The sequence below is a fragment of the Condylura cristata genome, unplaced genomic scaffold (genome assembly GCF_000260355.1).
Source record: "Condylura cristata isolate star-nosed mole 26May11 unplaced genomic scaffold, ConCri1.0 scaffold00053, whole genome shotgun sequence".
Lineage (NCBI taxonomy): Eukaryota > Metazoa > Chordata > Mammalia > Eulipotyphla > Talpidae > Condylura > Condylura cristata.
The window spans coordinates 727405-752595 of record NW_004567154.1 but is presented as its reverse complement, the minus strand read 5'-3'; the positions used below and the strand labels follow the sequence as shown (position 1 = coordinate 752595).

Genomic DNA, 25191 nt, shown 5'->3' with positions numbered 1-25191 from the left:
TCCATGTTTTTCCAATTGTAAATAAAGCAGCAATAAACATGGGGGTACAAGTATCTTTTTCAATCAGTGTTTTTGTGTCTTTCGGGTAGATACCTAGGAGTGGGATTGCTGGGTTGTAGGGAAGCTCCATGTTTAGCAGTTTGAGGAACCTCCAAACAGTTTTAGGAAAACATTTTTAAAATGAAAAAAGAACTAAAACAAAACTACATGCTAAAGAAAGCAGTATTTCATGTTTCCATTAAATGATGCTATATGCAAGTATTTAATGATATGGTAAATATTCATTGGATAATTAAATAATTGTATATTGTGATACATAAAGCATAGAAATGTGATAATGATAGAAAAAGGACATATAACCAAAATATTAATAGTGGTCCTTTCTAGGTAGTGGATTACAAGTTTTTCTTTCTTTTGGTGTTTTCTTTATGCTTTATCTGCTTTGTGAATATTCTACAATAAGAAAAATATAGTGGAAGGTGTATGTGTGTAGGGGGGTACTAGTCGGAATCAGCACTGTAAAAGGAGTGGAGTTGGCAAGACAACTAAAGGTTGAAGCAGATTCAAATTAAAACGAGGGTTGTGGGGTATGTGGGACTTTAGAATTAAGATTAGGGTAACTATACTTCCTCAGGCCGAGGATTTAACAGTTTAAAATTAGGAGTAGAGGCCCTCCCTGGTGGCACAGCGGGTTAAAACACAGCACTGAGAAGCTAAAGCCACTTCAGCTTGAGTTCCATCCCCGCCTGCCCTGGAGGTGATGACATGGTAGCAGACCTCTCCAGACCCGCCCGCTGCTCCCCTTACCAGTGTACCTCATGGATCTGCCTGTCTGCTCCCCACTCTGTCTCTTGCAGCCCCTGCACCTCTGGCCTGTACCCAGGTTCTGTATGGATAAATAAATAAATCTTAAAAAAAATTTAGGAGTAGAGACCATGGATTATTAGAACTAACACAGATGCTGTGAAAGATTGAAATTATAATCAAAGTCATCATTAAATTAAAGTTTAAAAAAAAACTGTAACAGCAATATTGGTGAGGCTATGAGGATGTCCCAATAAACTGGTTTTCTCATATATTTCAGGTGGAACCAGAAGTTGTTACAACTGTTAGGAATAGCTTGCTGTATGCTTTTGGAAAGAGTGACCTTTTGACCCTTACTATGCTGTAAGTTCTTGACAAAAATACTAGAAACAGTAAACATTTAGTTACATCAAATTTCATGTCTATATTTCTTTAAAAATTAAAAAAGAGGCTTGTCTATGTAGTTCTGGTTAAATAATCTGTCAACGGGATAACATTCACCCATTGAAAAATAACATTGGTAATGTACCTCAAAGGGACCTTAATAAAGCTGAGATTGTACACAACATTTTCTGTGTAATGCATTTGGCGGGCTATGAATCCATTCATCGGATTCTCAAAACCGGGCATGAATCACTGCTCTGGGGGGTTGGGATTAGAACTGAAGGATATAGTTGCAATTTTTATTTCCTTTATGTTGCAAGGATACTTTGGATAGCACTTCTGTCTTTATACTGTATAAAGAACTAAAGTACTGAGTTAATACATTGTTGTGTGCAGAATTTAAACCTTATCTAGCATTCTAAATCAAAGCTCGCACACATCTTACTCCCCAATTTCATTTTGTACCCCAGAGGAAGCACGGTTAATAGTTGTCGATATCTCCTACATGCAGATCCTTATAACTCCCTGTGAATTCACAGCTGCAGATCCTCTGAAGCTCCTTGACAATCGCATTGCCGCCCCAAATAATACCAAAGAGAAAAAGGAGAATGTTTATTGAGAGCTTACTTTGTAACCTGAAGTGAGTTTTAGGATGACCGGCCGGTGTAAATTCTGTGGTCTGCACCCGCCCTCCACTCCGTGTCCCCGCTTGCCCTCCCGCCCCTCCGTTCTTCACAAGGCATCTGGAGAGAGTGTTCAATTTTTAAACGTAAATCACATCAAATCTCGTCACCTTTTAGCGGCTTCCATGTCTCGAGTCAAACCCAGTACCTTAGCGACCTTATATCCTCTCTGGTTGGGTTTGCAAAGCCCTGAGTAGCTCAGGCGCGGTCCCCCGTAGGGGACCCGGCCTTACAGAGGAGGGAGCGCCCTCCCAAGGGGCAGGGGCGGGCCTTCTCGAGCAGGGGGTGGAGCCTAAGATCAAGGGTGAGCAGAGGCGAAGGGGGAGGTTTTTCCGCGGAGGGCGAGAGAGGGGAGCCGGGCAGAAGCAGGGCCGCGGACCCCGCACGCTCCTGCGGGCCCCGCGGAGCTCTTGCCGCCGAGGTGAGTGTGTCCCCCCAGCCTGAAGGGCGGGCTCTGCTGGTGCGTCGGCCCCAGGGTTCTAGCTGGGGGTTGTTCCCACGGGACGCTTCGCGGAGGAGCCGAGGTGGCGGCCTTGGGGAGCTTTGGGAGAAGGCTGGTGAAAGTGGTCCGGAGGCCTGCCCCAGCCCTCCCTCAACCCCGCCTTCTATCCCCTCCCCCAGGCCTCGGCGGGCGCCTGCGGAGAGCTAGAGGCATCTTCGGGGGCAGCGGGCCACCGGCCGGCAGCGCGGCGAGAAAGCGGTCTACAGACTGTGGGGATGCGAGGTACCGGCATTATCCTGGGCCAAGTAGCCCTAGAAGGGAGTAAAGGTTGGGCCTTAGGCGTTTCTCTGACTGGTTGGTGGAGGGCGGCCTCAGATCCGGGGGAAGGTGAGGGGCGGGCAGCCTGGCTCCGCGGGTAACTACTAGGCGTTGTATATGTATGTTTTGGTATCTAAATGGTACCCCCACACACGCTTATTTCAGCAAATTGCTTTTTTTAAACTTAACATGCCTTGTAGATCATACTGTATCAGGGAATCTAAATTTATCTCATTTATTAAAAGCTGCATTGTATGATCGTACTACAGTTTATTTAACCATTTCCCGATTGATGTACATTGTAATAGCTTGTTTCCCTTTTGCGGGCAGGAGGGGGGAGGGGGATTACAAGCAACGTTGTAATGAATGGGTTTGTGTATGTGTATGTTTCTTGCACATGTATAAGTATTTATTTATATGGAGAAATTCTTAGACGAGAAATCGCTGGTTCAAAATGTGTATGCATTTTAAATTTTCATAGATTTGTCCAAATTACCTTCCTAAAAGCTATACTAATTTACACTCTCCGATGTTGTGAGAGAGTGCCTATTTTTCCAGTATCGTGCCAGCACGAATTATTACCTGTCTTTGTAATTTTTGTCAATTTAAAGGGCAAAAAATGATATGTCATTGTTTTCAATTGCATTGCCCTGATTACTAGTGAAATTGGACGTATTTTTTATTTGTCCGGTTACAGACATAAATAGACAAATATCAAGTCTTCCTACCTATAAGCAAAAGGCATTTCAAAAATTTAATACTTAAAATCCGCAATAGTAAGAAAAATGCATAAAAATAAATCTAAGTAAACTACAAAACTTTACCCAAAATACCCCCCAAACCCATTCTCAATAGCAAAAAAAAAAATGAATAAAAATATCTAGAAGTAAACTACAAAAGAACGCATAGAAGGGTACCATGCTTCTGGATAAGAAGGCACAATTTTGTATTTGATGTTCAATTTTCCTATGTTGATTTATACAATTGGTGCAATTGCAATAAATTACCAAGTTTGGAGAACTTAATACAATTCTGAAGTTCATCTGGATAAAAAAGATAGCTAAGAATAACCGAGAACATATTTTAAAAGATTAGTAAAGGTGGGGATATTTGTACTACCAGCTATTAAAATGTACAGTAAAGGAACAATATTTAATGAAAATGGACCGAACAATGCATTAGAATAGAAAAGCCCACATATCGAACTAGATTGTACCTCAAGATTTGTTGGAGAAACACTGATGACTAGACGTGGAAAAACTGCCATATTAAAAGCTTCAAGCTCACATCCCTCCCACCCTACTCCCCCCCCCCCTTCCCGTGGAAGCTTGAATTTTCCTTTGAGGGCAGACTCCTTTGTTTGGAGAAAACCACTTTATTGGATCTTTTGGCTATACCAAGTAAAGCCGCAGGAGTTAAATCAGTGGCTTGGCTTTGGAGCTAGAAATAGCGATACGAGCTTTTAGTTAGATTAAGATGGATTCACGTTAGCCTGCAGTGCGGCGAAGGAAGGATGTTATTGGTTTTTAATATTTTTTTTCTATCTAATGGGCCAAAAAAGTGTTATGTCATTGTTTGCATTTGCATGCTTATTGTGAGAGTGAACGTCTTTTATGTGTTCGTCCAGGATAGTATGTGATTCCTCTAGGCAGGTAACAATGGGAGATCCATTGGTCCTCTCCCACGATAGAGTTTGGCTAATTGGCACAGCTCTGCCCGGAAGCGTGAGAATAAACAGGTTGACTTAAAATTTCCTCAAGCACCGGGCTCTAGACACCTTAGATCGGGGGCGGAGGCAGTTTTCAGGACATGGCCGAGATTTGGCGCTGAGCAGTGTCATCGCGAGGTTTGGCAGCCAGCTCCGCAGTGGGTCGGAAACCTCGTGGTAGGCCAGATCCCTGCAGGACGGGAGGTTCCTTCCTCCTGAAAAAACTCCCAGTCATTTTCATGAAGGACCGCCTCTCTCCTTTTTAGGAGAGTGCACCAGGTCTCGCGAGATCTCCTGTTTCCTAAAGGCGAGGCGCGGGCGGCATCCTGCGGTGAATTCATGGGTCTCGCAGAAGGGAAAATGTAATATCGCGATAGTTCTCAAGGCGCATGCGGGAGCTGGCGGCGGCAGATTGGCTCCGCCCCTCGATGCTTCGCGAGGTTGTGCGTCATTTGCTTTTTGCTTCGAGTAGGGGAGAGCTGAGCTGCAGCGACTTCGGCTTTGCTAGGAGGAGGGGTCTGGGAAGGGCTGGGCTCTGGCTTTTCCCGTCCGGTGGACGTTCTCGCGGGATTGCGCGGAGGTGGCCGCGGTTAGGGTACGGACTGCCGCAACCGCGGAGGCGGCGGCAACGTCTTCGACTAGTGCTGTTCTTAGCCGGTGAGTTCTCGCGGGAGTGGGTAACGTCCTCGTGGGATTCGTTGGCGGTGGCGGAGGTAGCTTGGGGGTGGGGGGGGCAGTGACTAGGGTCGGTTCGCCTGCTGTTAAGATGGCGGCGGAAGCTGATGTCTGTCCGGCCAGGACCCGGGACTGAGCTGTTGGCAGTCCGCGTTTGTGACGCCTCTCAGGTACCCAGCGTTGAGGAGGCGACGATTGCTTAAACGCCGAGGGGCCAAATAACTGAAACTGAGACGAAGACGACCACCCTGTTTCTAGTGGGTTTAGGCGACACCATTCCCGGGCCTTAGCCGCGTGTGGGCCCGCCTTTGCCCCACCAATCGGTCAACGCCTCCGTTGTCGCCGCGGCTGTGGGCGGGTTGGGAAGGGTGGGGGGCGTGAGACTAAGAGTTCGTTTGGGAGTGGGGTTTGGGAGGTTGCATCGGGCTGTGGGGGAGAAGGGACCAGCCTACGACGATCGGTTCTCTTCCCACTACGTTTTTTTTTTTTTTTTGCGGGCCTGTTTCTTTTCCACCCCATACGGTGATCTGAGTGAATCCCCCAGTTTTTCTTGGATGGAGTTGCGCTCTACTTACCAAACTCCCACGGCCTTTGAACTAAGGTTTAGGGGGAAAGCTTTGGTGCCTCTGTCGTGCCTGTCCCCTCTCTCCCTTAATTTTATTCCCCCATTGAATCTTCCTAACCTGAATGGATATTTGAGGCTTATATTTAAAGGGGAGGGGAGTCAAAGCTTGGCACTGTCACTTCCCCAGTCCTACTAAGGAAGAGCTTAACTCTCTAGTACTTTAGCCCGTCCATTGTGCCCCCCTTGACGCAGGCTTTGAATAGGGCCTTTCCTGTTCGCTACATTTACTCCATCTTTGTGGATTGAGCCATAGAAGCCTTTCATTTCCTCAGGTCTTCATGCTGATCAGACCCTGATCAGAGCAGAGGGCACTGATTTGTCTAACTCTGCGTGCTGCTTGATCACTCTTAAACAGAGCCATGAATGGGTTGGCGCTTGGATGACTGCCGTCTTCGTAGCCTCTTCATTCTCGGGGCCGTAAGCTTTCCTTTTATAACCCTTTCCACCTCCCCACGTCCCTCCCCCCCCAAAAAAAAACCTTTAAAAGACTGTAGACGGTAACTCTATAGTAAACCAACACTTTTGTCCTTCTCTATATCTTGACACCTCCACCTACCCCCAAAGCCCAAAAACCACCCATTTTCTCTGTTCTGAGTTCCTCTGGCCTATTGGACTGTGGACATCTGTCATTGTTAACCACCTCTTAGTATTCTTTCATTTATTAATCCTGTTCCCCACCCACCATGCTCTTCTTTCCTGGAGCAGAATCCCCTAGAGAGAAGGTGCATCCTTCTTTCAGACTTTACATTTCTCCTCCATGTGCTAGAAAATAAATAGTTTTGATATATTGTATTTCCTGGCCCTCATTCATTGCCGTTTACTCCCTCCTCCCACCCCCCTTTACATGGTTACTATAGGCAACTAATTCCCTATCATTTGTTTCTTTTTTAGATTACATTCGGCATTGTTTTCTCTTAGCCCCCGGTGTTGCCTAGATTGAGGAGACACCAACATTCCCCAGTCAAGGGAGGCATCCTGGTATGATGGAAATACTGTGTGCCTTGGGTTCACCTTGAACTTTTTGTAACCTTGGGAAAATATTTTTATTCTTAGTCTTTTCAAAACCTGTGTATTGGGAATAATGATGCATGTAGTTTCTAGGGCTAGACTAATAGTAAAGTGCCTAGCTTGTAAGCACACAATGAACTGTTAATACTTGTTGGTGAATTGGCAAATGCACCTGTGTCAAGAGAACGAATAAGAGATTTTTGTCATTTTAACTGTAATTTTTTATTTTTGGCCCAGTCCTATCATTTTTGTATTTTTTCTTTTATTTTGATCCAGTGATTCATGATATTGTGATTTCCATTCTGTTAAACTTCCACTAGTTATTCTAATTCTTCTACTAGGAATTTCATGAAAATCACTATCCTGGAATGACCACCATCCATAATATTCTTGTCAAGAACCACACCCAGGTGTTCTACCTTTTGAAAAGGATGCGCTATCCCTTGCCTACTCCCTTCTTCCATTCCTTCAAAGACAGATTGTCATTCACTCTACTAAAGTAATGAAATTTGGTGCCATACTTTGTAAACTAAAGGGAATTTCTCCTGATTACATCGTGTTACAGATGTTCATACTGCTTTCCCCCTATCTCCTTTCTTTGATCCCTCAGATTACAGTGGGAATCTGTTTTTTGGCCTCACTTGAGCAGAGTAATTACTATCTGAGAGAATTTAAACAAGATTGTTTGGGATTCAAAGTGAATTAGCAGAGTAATTACTATCTGAGAGAATTTAGACAAGATTGTTTGGGATTCAAAGTGAATTACCGCCAGATCTTTAATATATTACCTCCTATTGTGTTTTTGCTTTTACATTTTGTAACATTCTTAATAAATAGAAGTGATTATTAAACTTGGAGGTAGCTATTACTATTTTAATTAAAGCAACATTAAAATGCTTTTTTTAATTACTTTGGATGATAGGGTTTGAAATAGGAGGAACATGATAGTGAAAAATTTACTAGGATTAAAAATTCACCATGGGTAACCTGGTATGAGTTAGAGGTGAACAATAGTTTTGAGCTTTAGGATTTGCTTTATTTGAAATGCTTCAGAGGTAATAGAAATTTTTATCTTCTGATGAGAGAATTTTCCTTGGTGTTCTATATAATGGGTCAAGCAGTGATCAAAATTAATTAAAACCTCAATTTGACTGTCATTCAGAACTGGAATAAATCTGACAATATTAGGCATGAGCTAAAAGAAAAGAAAGAATGGCAATATCAGTTTAAAACTCTTGTCAAGCTTCAGTGGCAAATTCCACTGAATTTTCCAAAATTTTTATTGTTTATCCCTTATGACTAAAAACACATGTGAAGGAGAAAAGTAATTTTTATGTGCATTTTTTCCAATGAAAAACAACTTTAAGATTACCTTAGTGTCATTTTGTAGTGAGATAAGATTGTAAACAATCACCATGTGTTTTCACCTGGGTTGAATACTGAGTTGTTTTCAAGGGTGTTTAAATGTCATACTACAAGAATTGATGTAGCTATTGGTTCTGAATTCCAGTTACTGTTCAAAAATGAAGGCTATTGCTTAAGAAATGATTGTGATTTTGTTTGAACATTGATACAATATTTTAACTCCCTCAAACCCTAATAAATGTGTGTAAATAGTGTCTCCCCACTTTTTTTTTTAATAGATCCTCCCATAGTCTGACCTGTGAGTTACTGCTCCAGAGGAACCAGCAGACCAATTTAGTCAGGAAGGTTCAGGAAGTGTTTGGAGCAGTGTTGGAATTCCCACCAGGATGAGTATAATTGGCTGTGATTTTAGGTTAGTTTTTTGTAGATCTTTGTGGGTAGTAATATGTATTTTATTTTTTGGAATGGAGATTGTGGGGGTATCTATTTCCATTCTGTTACTGGTGTGGACTTGGTTGCTTCTTGCATTTAAATGGAACTCATTACTAAATTAAACTGTTTAAATGAATTGTACATGATGTTTAGGTTACATTGTTTAAAAAATAAAGTTGCAAGATACTATGTTTAACACTCCTTTTTTTCAGTTATAAAAACCTTAAGGCTATAAATTGGATAGCATGTGATACCTCTGTGTATGCCAACTTTTAACAGTTACCAACTTGGAGCCATTATGTTACATTTATGTGTCTACCCACTACCTGCCCCCCCTCCACCTTTTTTTGAAATAAACCTTTGCTGTCCTATTTCTATTTGTAAAATATTTGTATCTAAAAGGTAAGGGTTCTTTAAACATAACCCCAAAACTGTTACCACAAAAAAATTAAGTGATTAAAAAAATCAAATGAAAACGGGTTTAAATTTTACAGTCTGTTTGAATCAGGATCTAATCTGTAAGTTTTATAACAAAGGAGGGCTTAATCTGCAGGTTTTGTTTTTTTTTCCCTCCCTATTTGTTGAAATTGTCCTACAGAGTCTCCTTCACATTTGGTGATTGCCTCTCCGTAGGGGTACCCTAATCCATTCTTGCAAAGTTAAAGACCCTGGAAGACCTCCATTGTAATGGAACAATGGCAGTAATCTCCTGTGTCCCTTGTTTCCCGGTTGGAGTTGATGGTGCAGGCCTAGAAACTCTTAAAAAATCATGGATTCCTTTTTCTGATTTCAGATACCTGAGTCCTCTTCCATGTATTGGCCCCAGTTACTGCTCCACCTGGGAAGTAGGCCTTCTGGTGGAAGCTGTGTTTCCTAGATAATGACCTAATTATGCTTTGGGGTTTTTTCATCATGGCTTCAATTTCCTTAAGTGGTTTAGTTATTTTAATATTATCTTATGTTGCTTTTTATTATGATGTTGGTATCTGCTATTCTGACCCATAACTTTAAGCTGTTACTAAGTGGTGAGTTCTGGCTATAATAAAGGTTTTGAAATTGCAATACTAAACAGTTTTTGAGACCTTCCATTTATATCCTGGTTTTCAGCTAGTGTATACACTCATAGTTACCCTGTTGTTTGTATTTAATTTTATTTCTTCTGGGGTAAGTGATTTTCCTTCAACATAAATGCCTTTAAACTGTTCATTATTTTGCACCATTGACCATTTTGGGGCCTACTGTATATACCTCCCATCATCAAAACCTTGGTATAGAAGTTTGATTTGAGCACAACTGGAGGTAGAACATGGCCAATTGTGCCTACCTTTAAATGAAAGTGATACCAAGTTAAAGGGGCATAAAAGGTAGAGATTATGAATGAAAGTTTTTGAGGAATTTATATGAAATGTGACTGAATCACCAGTGCTATTGATTGTAGCTTTTCATTTCTTTGTTCTTTAATGGAAAAGTCACCTAGCTAATTAAAAATTGACTATAAAGTGATTCTTGGAAATTCCATTTACTCAACAAAACATTGAACACATTGGGTATTACAGTGATTATATATTTGCCCTTTTGTGTTTTCTGTAGTTAGGAACTTTGAACCAGGTCACTTAATCTAATCCTGAGTTTGTGAGACTAGATTTTGGGGACAACTTTGTGTGCATTTCAGTGTTTGAATTATTTCCATTATTTGAATTATTTCTGCAGTTCTTAATAGCTACAAATTTACAATGGAAATGCTCTTGGGTGGTATTGTTTTTTTCCTCTTATTTTGTGTCTTTTTAATCATGGTTCCAAAGTATTGAAATGTCAAATATTTGCTCTTCACATTCTATGTTACCTCTCCTGTAGTTAGATTAAGTTGTTAAAATTGGATGTGTATTAGACTGTGGAAATCTCACCATCACATTGATAGTCACAAGCACTGGACCTGGGTGTTTTTGCTGTATTATTCTCTGACTCGTTTACTCAATGACTGGTTACCAGATGTTTATATGTAATGTTAGGGATAATTCAGCTCCAGAGAGTCTTTAGAAGCCCTCTCATTTGATGTGTCATAGGAGTAGAGTTGCTAAAACTTGATGTACTTGTTGACCAGCTTGGTCTTCTGGTTATAGGATTTCTTTCTGATAGTGGAGTGATTCTCTATTGAGTAAAACAACTGTGGGTTTTAAATGGGTTCTTAACCTGAGCATTTTTCAACTTTAATTTCTCTTAAGTTTTTAATCACTTTAAGTTTCAGTGGTTACATGATTGATACAAAAATGGGATTTTACAGAAAGTTTGAATTTGCTGTAGCTTCTTATGAATGTATCATAAATGGAGATTGGTGTAGATCAGTTTAAGTCTAGATTGTTAATTGTACTAAGTGAATGTGAAAATTCTTTTCAGCTCCCAAGATTCTGATTGTTACTAGCTTAGATGTTGAAGGAAAGTGGATTTTCCTTTTCAATAATTTTTAAGTAGTGACTAAAGGAAATAAGAGAAGGGAAATGCACGCTTTCTACAATGACCTTTTAGTATAATTATTTGATTTTAGGTATTTGTAAGTATGAGTACAATGCCATTGATTTATGTACCACTTTTACCACAACGCAGGTTTTAAGTGCTTATAATTAGATACCAGAGATTGTTCTGGAAATTTGAGGATTGTTTTGTTTTGAAATAATTTTGGAAGATTGCTTTAGTGATGATATTTTTCTGCTATTTTCTTATTTGCTTGTCTTAATAGTATGGCATATTTCTCCTGCTCCTTGCTTTCCCCCTCATTTCCATTACTAATGCTTGATTATTGTTTGAGTTCTTAAAATAGGTGAAAAGACCTTTTAAGTATAGTGATTAACATGAATTCTGGAGCCATACTCCCTGGGTTCAAATTCTGATTTCATTTCTTACAGCTTGTCATCTTGTGCAAATTATTTAACTTCTGTGTCACAGTTCTCAATCTTTAAAATGGTAATAATGGTGTTACCCACTCACAGGGTTTTGGGGAAGTTTAGCAGAGAGTTATTAGTACATGTAAAGTGCTTAGAACAATGATCTGAAACTTTAGGGAACATCAAAATCATCTAGAGGGCTTGCTAAAAACTAACATTGGTGGGTTCCACCCCCGGAATTTCTGATACTGTAGGTCTGGAAGGGACTCTACTATTTACATTTCCAGCAAGTTCCCAGGAGATGCTGTTTTAGATAGTCAGGGAAGCACAAGTAGAAGAACAGTGTTTGGCAAAGAGTATTAACTTTTTTTCTGGACTATTTTCTCAGTCTGAGAGTAAAACATTTCTTTCTTCAGTGCTGTTTGGAACTGCCTTCAGCGAGAAGCTTTTTTTTTTTTTAATTTATCCATACAAGAACTGGGGTACTGGCCAGAGGTGGGGGGTGAGAGGATTCACCAGACACAGAGTGGGGAGCAGAACAAGAAGATTGAAAGAAATTACACTGCTGAGGGTAGCAGCAGGCGGACAGGAAAGGTCTGCCATACCATGTGGGTTACTCCCTGCCTGGGATCGTACTAATGCTGCAGTAGCTGCAGATAGCTTCATGGTGCTGTGCTTTAACCAGTTACGCCACCAGGGAGGGCCCTAGAAGCAGTTTCGAAATCCTAGGCAGGGTTCTCAAAATGTAGTCCTGATTATAGCAGCAACAGCTCGGAACCTGTTGGAAATGCAGATTCTCAGGCTCTGCCGGAGTGTATTTTAAAATTGTGTCTTGGCTTAGCTGGACTGCCTTAGATTAAAAAAAAAAAACAAACTTTGAGGGCCCTCCCCTGTGGCACAACAGTTTAAAGTGCAGCACTGTGAAGCTAGCAGCAGCTGCTTCCATTGCAAGTACAGTCCCCACCCCAGAAGTGACCCACATTGCGCAGCAGACCTCTCCTGTCTCACCCACTGCTCCCCTCAACGGTGTACTTTGACGATCTGCCTGTTTTGCTCCCCACTCTTTCTCTGGTGAATCCTCTCACCAACCCTGCAACTGTGACCTGTACCCCAGTTCTGTATGCATAAGTAATAAATCTTAAAAAATCTTTGAGTTGTAATTCACATACCATATAGTTTACCCATTTAATATGTACAGTAGTTTTTAGTATGTTCACATTTGTACAGCAACCCTTACTATAGCAGTTTTAGAACATTTTCATCAGCCTAAAGGAAACCCATTATCCATTGGTGGTCATACCCTTTCACTCACCAACTCACCCCAGTGGTGCTTGGTAACCACCAGTCTACTTTATGACTATAGATTAGTCTATTTTGGACATTTCATACAAATAGAATCATACTATATATATGCAACTTTAAAGTGATGGAAGTGTTTTTCTTGTGAAAAAGAGAACACAGATATGTAAAGCCACCCCCAAACCCTTAATTTTTAAGTTAATAAATTATTTTAAGGCAAATACTTGTGTAGCTACCACCCAAATCAAGAAACAGAACCTTGCCTTTTCCTTTAGAAGTCCATCCAGGTACCCATCCCTCCCTTTCCAGTAGGAAGAACACATAAAGGGAGTGTCCTGCCTACCTCTGGAGAATATCTACACTTTTGACTTCCTCGCCTTATATCTGTTGAAGACCTCAACTCATTTTCCCAGTAGATATTGCTGATTGCAAACTCAGTATAGTTCTATATGTTCTGTCCTCTGTATTTCCTGCAAATTGATGGATTCATCCAGAGGTTTTATAAATTCAGAGTCATGCTTTTTGGCAAGAATATTGGTTTTGGTGTGTTCATTCACAACATTCATCATGTTATAAAGATGTCTTGTATTGGCAGGGGGAACATGGGCTAGGGATGGTGGAGGGGGTGTTAACAGTCATTGCTGCCCAAAGCTTAGATTTCATTAATGCACTGAGAATTTCAAAATGTCATCTTGTTTTGATATATTAACATACTTTTATAAGGTCACTCAGTGATATGGTTTATATAAGATGGACCTGATTAATGCTTGATTTAAAAAACATTTTCTTTTCATTTGTTTGAGCATTGCTCTAAAGATAATGAATTGGTTCCCTAGCATTCTCGAAAGATGAAGGTCTGGGGGAGAGAAAAACTTAATGAATTTCAATTCATTGCCATTTCAACCTTATGTAAAGATTAGTTGTTCCACTGTTGGCTGAATGGGAATCTCTTAAAGTGACTTCTGATTCTTTTTGACTGGAAGTAGTAAGTAGTAGTCTGTGATAACCACTTTTTACCTGATGTGTCAAATGTTTTAGGCTCATTCATGTATATTTCTACCCCAGACCCTGAATTAGCTAATGAGATTAAAATAAGGTGAAGTCAAAAGAGGTTCCCTTTTTTGCCATTGGTAGTTTTGAGCTTTCTACCTAGTGCCACTTAACTCTGCACCCAGCCTCTGCAGGCTGCCTCTTTATTTTCCCCTAACTAATTATTTGAATATAGGTAGAAAAGTTTGAAACACCTTGCTAATAGAAGACAGTTGTAGACTGTCTCACATTCCAGTAGTCTTAAAGACTGGAACTGGCAATTCTGGGTTTGGGGGGGGCCTTGCTATTTACTCATTCTGTCATTTTGAGAAAGTTAACAGTTGGCCTCATCTAGTAAAAATACCACATTCATAGAATTACTGGGATTCAGTGAGAAAATTTAAGGTGTTTATACTGTATGTGGTCAGTGATTGATTATTTTACATACTATTTCACTTAGCCCCTCTAATAACACAAAGATGGTCAGTCACAGTAGTGAATTGATGGCTAGAAAGCAAAACTTGTCTATCCTTCAGGTCTATGTTGGGGTTACCAGTGGTGGAAGAAAGGAATTGTTCTTTGGTCAATTGGATGCTAAGACTTGGGTCAGTGATAACCATGTTTCACTAGTGTTTTCATTTTGCTAAGCAGTAGGGATCACATCCACTAAGTACCTTCTGAGAAGAATTTTACCCAGCAATGTGGTAGTGTTCATTATATATATTGAGTTAGCGTGATCTTCCTACATCTACACAATCCCCTACTCAAGTTTGCTTTGCTCAAGATTGTGCTGTAACCATAGTAACCCATGAGTATTCCCTAATAGTCATCAGTATATCACTACTATTAACATACCTGAATAGTACCAGAAACAATAGATTAGAAAGAGACAAATAATACCCCTTTTAACATTTATCTAAAGTATAGTGCTTGACACATAAATATTGAATAAATGTAAATCATTGGTTTTTACATTAATATGTTTCTGTTCTTTCACATTTTACCACTTTTCAATTCAGCACACATTTACTGGGTGTTTCTAAGATTAAAGGTGTGGTCCTCAGGGCATAAAATTGAGAGGTAGGGTCTCATGAATGGAGTTGGTTGCGCCCTTAAGAAACTCCAAGGCCAGTTAAGAACAGTAAGGTCTTATTTATAAAGTTCCTTAGCTTTCTCCTTTGTGTTATCATTTTGTCTTCTGGTTTGTCCATACATATTACAATCTCTATTGTTTCTCAAAGCTCTTCTTAGTGCTATATCCCTCTTGAGTCTTTGAGACTCTGATATGTGAGAAGGCCTAAATTGTATTCTCCAAACACAGATAAAATACCAAGAAAAACCTTTAAGCCAAGATGGACTTTCAGATTTGCACATACTGTTGACACTACCAGTTCATAGGCTTTGGATGAACCTACACCTGATCTCTAGCCTCCGACCTGTTGGTTTTACTTGTTTTCTACTTTCTTCCTTCTCCTTCCTCCTCTACCCATCACTCAGGATATTTGCTACATAAAGATAGAGGCTCCTCTACCCAGTTAGTGATCTATGGAGCATGTAAAGAGATAGCTGTTCTGCATGTAAATTAGTTTTTGAGTAAGCCTAGAGTTATAACTAAAAATGCATTCTCATCTGTGAAGTGACAAAAAGCCTACTTTAGAGGTTGCTTTGAGCATTAAAGTGAGATGATGTATCCTACAAAGATAAAGCCATTATAATTTGTGTAAAATATTATATAACTTTGTTGCTTGGGACAAATTACCACTAAATTAGTTTACTTAACCTTTTTTTGGAGGTGGGGGGCAGTGTAGAGATTTCATTTATTCAGATATTTGAAGACATACTCAATACTGCCAGATTCTAGCAACACAAAAATAAGCAACTGGAAAATGGAAGGCAGTATGGTCTACTAGGAGAAGGAGACTTGTAAATCACACTCAAAGTGCAGTAATATGAGTGAACAGAATGTGGTATAGTAGTTCATAGAAGTGCATCTCAGAATGTTACACAAGTGCATCTCAGAATGTTACACAGCATTTTACTGGGTTCAACAAGATACACAGAAAGTACATTGTGAACTCAATACTACACAAATGAAAGTTACATTTTTACCAGTTGTCTCAACACTTGTTTCTCTCAAGCCTTGTACTTTAGAAGTGTCTAGTTCTTTGAGTTCCTTAAGGGTGTTAAGTACTTCTATAGTAGAGTACCCTGACAGTAATACTTTCCTCTAAAAGGATTTTTTTCACCTGTCACTTGCTAGTATCTATTCTGAATTAGTTTTGGAAAATTTAGAAAATGTGTTCTCATTTTTGGGCACTAAAGTCATTCGGGGGTAGTACTTTAGACTTAAATGTTTGCATTTTTGTATCTGAGAAATTTGAAATAAATAGAAGTACAGAAAATAATACAAGAAAAATCCTTTACCACCCCTTCCTAGTTGATAATTTTAAATATATTTGCATCATCTTTTAAAGAAGGAGGTAATATAACTAAAGGGGAAAAGACTTAAAAATACGTGTTTGTGCATATAGGAACTGGGGCACAGGCTAGAGGTGCAGGAATATGGGGTGAGAAGATTCACCAGAGAGAGTGGGGAACAGGACAGGCTGATTTACTGAAATATATTGCTGAGGCGAGCAGCAGCAGGCGGAACAGAAGAGGTTCCCTGGCTGGGAATCTCAAATTCATGCTGCAGCTGCTGGGGATAGCTTCATAGTGCTTTGTTTTAACCCCTTGTGCTACCAGGGAGGTCCCAAGCAGTGAAAAAACTTTTTTTATTATTATAAAAGTTTATGAAAAAACTTAAAAAAAAATTTATTTATGCATACAAGAACTGGGGAACAGGCCAGAGATGTGGGGGATAGAGGATTGACCAGAGACAGAGTGGGGAGCAGAATAGGCAGATTGACTAAAATGCACTGCTGAAAGGAGCAGTGGGCGGGTTAGGAGAGGTCTGCCATTACATGTGGGTTACCTCCCGGGCCAGGGATTGAACTCATGCTGAAGTGGCTTTGGAAAGCTTCATTGTGCTGTGCTTTAACCTGTTACACCACCAGGGAGGGCCAAAAAAAAAGACCTTTTAATAAAACTAACCCAGCATTCCCTCCCCTTCCACTCCCCCATGGCAATGGTTGCCATGAATTTCTTGAACCTTTCATATGGTGAGGATGGTATATATTGCTCATTTAAAATCGAAATTAAAAAGGATGTCCACACAACAGTGTTATTAACGCACGTAACATTAAATTCTATTCAAGTGGTATTACATTCATACTACTTTAGTGTTTGTAAAGTGTTAAATGAGAATGCCTTGGAAATGGGATTTCTTTAGTCACTTGCTCATTTTTGTAATTTATGTTTAAAAATACTTTGCTGATTATTTTTAAAATAATCTTAAAGATTGCATAAGGCTTATTGTTGAGAAACAAAATAATCTGAATTTCTACCTTTCAGAGATACTTATTAACATGTTGGTTCACAGCATAATCTTTCCCAGCTTTTCTTTATGCTTATATATCATAAAGAAACATTTTAGGGGCCCTCCCTGGTGGCGCAGCCGGTTAAAGCACTGCACTGAGAATCTAAAGCCGCTTCCTCATGAGTTCAATTCCCGCCTGCCCCGGAGGTGACCACATGGTGTGGCAGACCTCTCCTGACCCGCCCGCTGCTCCCCTCAGCAGTGCATTTCGTCGATCTGCCTGTTCTGTTCCCCCCTCTGTCTCTGGTGAAGCCTCTCACCGCCCCTGAGCCTCTGGCCTGTACCCCAGTTCTGTATGCACAAATAAATAAATCTTTAAAAAAAAAAAAACATTTTAGAAAAAAGAATGTTTTACACTTTGCCGACTTTAACTTTAGCCCAGAACCTTCCAACTTTTTCAAACATAATTTTGAAAGGATTGCACAATAAGCATCTATCGCCAGCTATCTTCCAGCAATTATTTTAAAAATACCATATTTTTATGTATGTTTTTAATTTCTTCGAAGCATTTGAAGTAAGAATAGTAATCTTTAAATCCTTTAGCATGTATGTGTTTGACATGTATGTCTTAATAAGGACTTATAAAATCACAGTGCCATTATAACATCTAGGGAATTTGTTCTTTTTCTTTGTATTATCTAATATGTAGTCCATTTAAATTTCCTCAGTTGTCCCCAAATTGTCTTTTTTTAAAGCTGTTTGTTGTCTAAGCCATTATAAGAATGATATTTAAAATTTCCCTGTTCCTACTTAATATATTGACTCCTATTTCCTGTCATAATGTTACCTTCTGTAATGTATTTGATTACATTTTATTCTTTTGTTAGCAGTGTTTATAAATTAATCAAAGCCCTATGTTCAAACATTTACATCCTAGTTTTTCATGAATTTAAGCAATGAAAGGTATTTGGGAAATAAATATTGAATAAAGGAACAAAACATAGGACAATCCTTTAAAGAAATCTGTGTGACATTCAAGAAATCTATAGAACTGGAATGCAAAAATGTAATGCTTTTGTTATTTATTACCATTTATCTTTTAGAAAGAGTCCCGCATTAGTCATATGGTACATTCAGTTGGTTTGTAATCTGATAGCATCTTAAAGACATTAGTATTAGAGAAGAGCATAGACCTTGTTAGATGCAGTATCCTTGCTTTAGATGTCATTCTCTTTACTGCTTGCTTACTGCTTTCTCCTTACTGCTGCCAAATTTTGCCTGAGCTGTCTTTTGAAACTTGCAGCCTAGAGTACCTTACAGTTTGTTGACCCAATCTGGCGGGGAGGGGAATCCAGGTTTCTGTTCCTCAAATTTCCTTAAATGTCTTAGCAAGAACAGCCTTAAAAGAAAAAGTAATATGAAGAGAGATGCATCCATCACTTGAAGACAACTTTTTATGAAGAACATTTTAGACATTTGCTTTTTAAAAGTAAAGGCACACTTTCTTCATGGCTGAATTTAAAACTATCTCTAGCAAAACCAAGTACAAGTTATCTATGACAGTGGTTTTCTCTATGCCCAACAGAAGAACTGTGTAAGACCCTAAGATTTTTATTGTCCGCATCAAATTCTCTATTTTATAGGCCCAGATTTAGGGGAAATGACTTGACCAAGGTTATGTGGCTGCTTAAAATGGTAGAGTTGGACATTGAACCATGATTACTTAGTCCATTATTCTTTGAACTATGCTGTATATTAAGTGTGCCACCAGGTGTCATCCATAGAAGTTCAGAGTAAGCAGTACCCTTTAAGATAGTTAACCAGAAAATGGGGAAAGTGAAGAACGTGAAAAATTGAGAAAACAAAGTCTAAAGCAGCTTTGTGTCTTTACCCTTTTGACTGTGATTACTGCTTTTCAACATGAGGTCAATTAAATTCAACAATTTAATTTTACACTGTTTTCATGCATATTTATGGATGCCATAAACCTGTAAATGGGGACTGAATTTGTTTCCTAAGCGTTCTCCTCTACCCCCCTTCAACTGTTTTAAATTATAAAAGTAACATTTGTTGTTAAAAACTCAAACAAAATAAACATTTCAGTTAGAAATTAGTCCCCCTGCAAAAAAAAATGACAACCTCCTTTGATTCATACCACACCTCAGAAGTTTGACAATTTGTATATATATTCTTTTAAACTTTTTAGATTTGACATACTAAACTTATCCACTTATCGTTTCCTTTTATGTTAAGACTATATGACTTCATTCTTTTTTAATGGTAGCATCACATTCCAAAATGTGAATCTACTATATTTAATCATTTTCTGTGTGGAACCTTAGTAGGAGAATTTGTTCTGGGTCAAAGGATGGTACTCACTTTGACTTTTAATAGGTTACTGCCAAAATGAACTCCAGAAAGGTGATACTGAATTGTCATTCCACTTGGGAGTTCTTTGTGTATTAGAAATAATAACTTTCCTTTATCCTATTGTTGGTTTCAGATTTTTATGTAGTCTTCCCTTTTAATTTCCCTTTATGGTTTTTAGTTTGCATATCTTTGCTTTGCCACAATTAGAAGGCTATTTCCCTGCATTATTTTCTAACAATTTTAATAGTTTAGCTTTTTATGGTTAAGTTGCTGTGAAATAGAGGTGTCCAATGTTATTTCTATCCAGTGTTATAGAATAACTCCTGTTTTCTATCCTAGGAAAAATTTTTGATCCTTAAATACATACTTAGCTTAAAAATGTATTATTTGGAAAGTTAGTTCATTTAAAGAACACAAATTGAATTTGTGCCAAAAAGAAAACTGGCTTGATTACTTTGTGCTCTCTGATTTTTGAGAATTCACATTGTCAGTATTTAATACCTATTGTCTTGAAGTGCAAAGCATTATAGACAGTGCTTCAAGGGATTTTAGTATTGTATTTCCACTTATGTATTTTTGAGGCCCAGATTATTCTAAGGTCATAAAGTCAATTGGTGGCAGGGAACTATAGTATTTTTTAATACTATTATTTTCAGCAAACACCTTTCATGTTAGAGATTTAAATGTTTTAAAACAGCAGATTGTTCACATTGTTTGGTTTATTTAAGGAACACTGGAAATGACTACATGCTAGGCTGTGTGTAGTGTTGTTAAATTTATTCAGAGCCAGTTTTGTCCTATGCTGAAATAAACTTATTTTTAAAGAATTTTAAGTCTTTCTTACATATGAATTTGATCCTCATAACAAAACTGAATTTAGGGTAATTTTCATGAAACCATATAAAAGAATCTTTTTCTCTGTTACATCAAAACTTAGGTGAACTAGCTTAAGACAGGTGAGGTTCATTTAAAAATTTATTGTTTAAATGGCAAGATCTGAACATCATTTAGTAGACTATCTTTACATAACTATACCTGATTTCAAAATGAGACCTGGAGCTTCCCATTCTTTTCATCAAACTTGTTAATATTCAAGTTTTGTCAGTGTTCAGTATTGACAAATATAAAAAGCTTCAGATCGAATATTAAAAAGTTCAATAACAGAAGTTTTGTCAATAGTCAAGGCTGACATATACTTTAGTTTGACTTCTTCTGCAGATAACCTGAAGATTGGGGGGAAAGCTTGGTTTTTTTTGCTTTTGGGCATCTCTATCCAATATCCAACGTAAGATTGTTGTCCATAGATAACTGTAGATAAAATAAATAGAACAAATAATAATATGGCTTACTTGTGAGTTATACTTTTTTAGGTGGCTGACTCAGCAAGATATACTAACTTGTCTAAGATCATACACACACACAGTAAATGGAATTTAAGTCCAGTTCTGTGAGACTCCCAAGCCTTTACAGTGTGCTGTTGTCCTTGACTTCATTTTGACATTCTGCCAACAGGAATCTATATGGTCTCTGCCTTTAAAAAGGTAATGCACATAAATAGTAGCAAATGAATTACTGAATATTCTCCCACCACCCCCGCCCTGCCCCAGTATATGTATCCTTTTTCAAAATACTTCAAGGCTTTAAAACCTGGCTCTTATTTAGAAATATACTTAACTCTAGTCTTTTTATAGATTTATGCTTTTCTATATTTCTTTAGGATAACAGGACTCTAGAGGAACTTCCCTAGGAATCGAGAATATAAGAGATTTAATCTCTGGAGATGTTTCATATTCCTTTGTAAATACAGGGAAATGGGGGAATTGGAGTTAAATAATGCAAAAAGTTAGAACTTTGTTTCTTGTAGCCTATCATGAGGGTTTAGGGGAAGTACCACACGCCTGAGTTTCATAAATGAAAGTGAAAATATTGTATCTGAGCAGACCGTGTCTTTTTAAGATCTTTCTGTTGAATAGTTCCTAATGTTTTTCACATCACAGATCATAAGTCTGAAAGCTGTTTTGTCGTTCCAGAAAATACCCACATAGTAAATTTCCCACAGAATTTCAGGCCTTTTTTTTTTTTTAAGAGCTTCAATATAGGATAAGAAGTCTAGATTATGTCTTCACATAATATGCAGGATTATTAAGAGGATGTCCAAATTGCTATGGCATTTATTATTGTCCTCATTTTCTAGACAAAAGCACTATGCCCAGAGGTAAAAACTGGGCTGATCTATTTTTGCTAAAAATGTATTTTGCCTGGTGTAACTTTAATCTCTAAGCATTCAAATTTTCAAAAAGATTATAAATTGTGTTACACAGACATTTTATGTTAACATGCTATGTTGCTTTTGTTGTTTTCAGCTTTGCTTTGGCCACTAGGAAAAAATTAAATAATTGTGGGTTTTTATATTCCCTTTGCTTCTATTTTTTTCTCTTAATTTTTTTTTACATTCATCATAATGTCCTACAATTAGTATGTTTATAACTGTTGAATGAAAAAGTGCAGACTGAATGAGTTGTATAAATTGTTTATTCAGTTGAAAATTTCACCAAGAGTTTCATTGTGACTTGGGTTTTTTAGGTTAAGCATTTACTGGCTAGAGATGCACTCATTTATTAATCTACTAAGTGACTGTTTCTAAGCTGAAAGTAGAAATGTAAAGATAAATCCAATATAATACTGTCCCACTCATACAGAACTAACTAGTGGGGAAACTAGCATAAATAAAAAGGTGTGCTGATAAGAGATACGGTTTGGTATATGGTGGGGGACACAAAGGAGGGAGTGATCAGTTTTACTGGAGGAGACAGAATATCTGGAAAGACAGCATAAAGTGGCTGAACTCTTAGAGTATGTATAAGGAGCTGCCATTTTAGCAGAAAGTAAACTGAGTCAAATTACCAAATCTCAAATGTTAAGAAACCAAGGCAGGTAAGCAGGGTCCAAGTCCTGGATATCTGGATTAAGGAGTATGTACTTGATATAGGTAGATGATGGATTTGAGGGGGGGATTTCCCTGTACAGTGTAGGGTATAAAATGGGGGAATCTGGTAGGATAAACTCTTAATTTAAAATAAATGTATGAGATTTTCAAACAGTAGTTAGAAAGTAACATGGCAAACTCTTACGAACCTGTTGCTTAGCTTCAACAGTTAGCAACCTAAGACTTTTTTTTTTGTTTTTATACCCTAGTGCCTCCTCAGTTATTTTAAAAGCAAATTAATAAGTGACTCACAAATTAGCAAAGCATAATTATCTAACAAAGTGGTTCTCAAGTCTAGCTGTTCAGCTAAATTGTGTAGCTAAATTATACAGCTTAGAAAACACGTGAAGTTCCCACCTCATATCTACTAAGTCAGATGTTTGTATTACCAGACAGTTTTAGTTTTTAAAATCCACTTTACATGATTTTGCACAGCCAGGCAGGACTCTAGATTTAAAGTAAAAAAAAAAATTCAGATATAATTGACATGTAATAACATTAATTTCAAGCTTAGGACATAACAATTTAACATTTGTACAGTAAAATGATTTCTACAATGAGTCATTAATATCAGTGTACATGGTTAAAGAAAAAATTTGTTTTGAGAACTTTTAAGATTTACCCTCTTAGCAACTTTCAAATGTGCAGTGCAGTATTAATTATATTTGCCATACTGTACATTATATTCCATTCCTTAATTTTATAATTGGAAGCTTGAATGTTTTGACCCCGTTCACCCATTTTGCTTATACCTCTCATTCCTTACCTCTCCCCTCTGGTAACCATGTTATCTGTTTTCTGTATCTATGAGTGCTGGTTTTACTTATTTATTTTTAAATAAGATTTTATGGATTTTCCACTGACTTAGAATATTGGATTTTTTTTTTTTTTACTCATATAAGTGTGGCCATACGATATCTTTCTCTCTCACCTATTTCACCCATTATAATGTCGTCAAGGTCCATGTGTGTTGCCACAGATGGCAAAATAGTTTCTTTTGTGGTTGAGTAATAGTATTTAGTATTATATACATACCTCTGTTTCTTTTCCTTTTATCAATCAGCATATACTTAGGTTGTTTTCATATCTTGATAATTGTAAATGATTGAAACATGGGGATTCAGATAACAATTTGATTTAGATACATAATCAGAAGTAGAATTGCTGGGTCATAAGGTAATTCTAATTCTAGATTTCCATAGTGGCTGTCCATAACTTCTCCACAGCCTCACCAACACATATTATTTCTTGTTGATTTTTTTGTTTGTTTTGATGATAGCCACTCTGACAGGTATGAGATGTCTCATGGTGGTTTTGATTTTGATTTCCTAATGATTAGTGCTGTTGAACATCTTTTCATTTCCCTGTTGGTCACCATATATCTTCTTTGCAAAAATGTCTATTCAGATCTTCTACCCATTTTTAAACAATGAGTTGTTTGTGTATTTTGGATATTAACCTTCTGTTAGATATGAGTCACAATTTTTTTCTCCCACTTAGTAGGGTACTTTTTCATTTGTTGTGGTTTCCTTTGCTGTACAGAAACTTTAGTTTGGTATATAGTCCCACTTGTTTATTTTTCCTTTTGTAGCCTTTATGTTTGGTGTCAAAATCAAAAAATTATTGCCAAGACTTGATATCAATTACTGATATCAAGGACTGTATTTACCACCTGTATTTTCTTCTGGTTTAGCAGCTTCAAGTCTTAATTCAAGTTTTTAAGCTGTCTGGGTTTCTTATTGTGTATGGTATAAGATAGTAGTCCACTTTCATTCTCTGCATTTGGTTAGGTATTTTTCCCAGCATGATTTCCCCATTGTATTCTTAGTTGTCTTCTGGTAAGTATGTTGACCATATATATGTGTCTTTATTTCTAGATTTGTTTTTATGCTAATACTATACATTTTGATTACTATAACTTGATAATACAGTTTGAAATGAGGAAGTGTGGTGCCTTCAGCTTTCTTCTTCCTCATGATTGTTTTGACTACTTGGGATCTTACATGGTTCCATACAGATTTTAGGATTGTTTGTTCTATTTCTGTGACAAATATCTTTGGAATTTTGATGGAGTTGCTTTGGGTACTATGGACATTTTAACAGTATTCTAATTCACAAACATGGAATATCTTTCAATTTGTGTTGTCTTTAATTTCTCTTCTCAGTGTTTTATAATTTTCAGTGTAGGGACCTTATAACTATACTTACATTTATTCCTAGGTATTTTTTTCTATTTGCAGTTATTTTCTTAATTTCTCTCTTTTCAAAAAGATTTATTTTATTTATGTATACAAGAATTGGTACAGGCCAGAGGTGTGGGGCATGAGGGAATTCACCAGAGACAGACAGTGGGGAGCAAAACAGGCAGGACTGACCAAAATACACTGCTGAGGGAGGCAGTGGGCAGTACAGGAGAGGTTTGCTGCACCACGTGGGTCACCTCCCTGGCCAGAAATCCCTGCTGCAGCAGCTGCTGAGAACTCCATAGTGTTGTGCTTTAACTTGTTTTGCTGGGGGGGGGGGGGGTTGGGGGTGGGGAGGGTTGGCAGGGTTGGCAGGGGGCAGTTTCTCTTTGTGTTAGCTAATTATCATTGTATAAAAAACAGATTTTTGTATATTTTGTGTGCTACAACTTTATGGAATTTTTTGATTCTAGTGGCTTTTCTTTTGTGGACTCTTTAAGGCTTTCTTACAACCTTTCATTTTTCCAGTTATGCTGTTTCTTTTTGTGTATAATTGCTCAGGCAAGGACTTTAGTACTGTGTT

At 38.1% G+C, this 25191-nt stretch overlaps 1 protein-coding gene across 1 annotated transcript in view; it reads left to right on the top strand.

The window, feature by feature from the left end:
* Positions 1 to 4854: 4854 nt before the first annotated feature.
* HUWE1 (HECT, UBA and WWE domain containing 1, E3 ubiquitin protein ligase) overlaps positions 4855 to 25191 on the top strand; it is a 140293-nt gene continuing 119956 nt past the window's right edge. The window contains exons 1-4 of the mRNA XM_012734291.1: positions 4855 to 4996; positions 5912 to 6056; positions 6531 to 6617; positions 8291 to 8424. The gene's annotated coding sequence lies outside the window, so the exon portion shown is untranslated. The remainder of the gene's footprint in view (positions 4997 to 5911; positions 6057 to 6530; positions 6618 to 8290; positions 8425 to 25191) is intronic.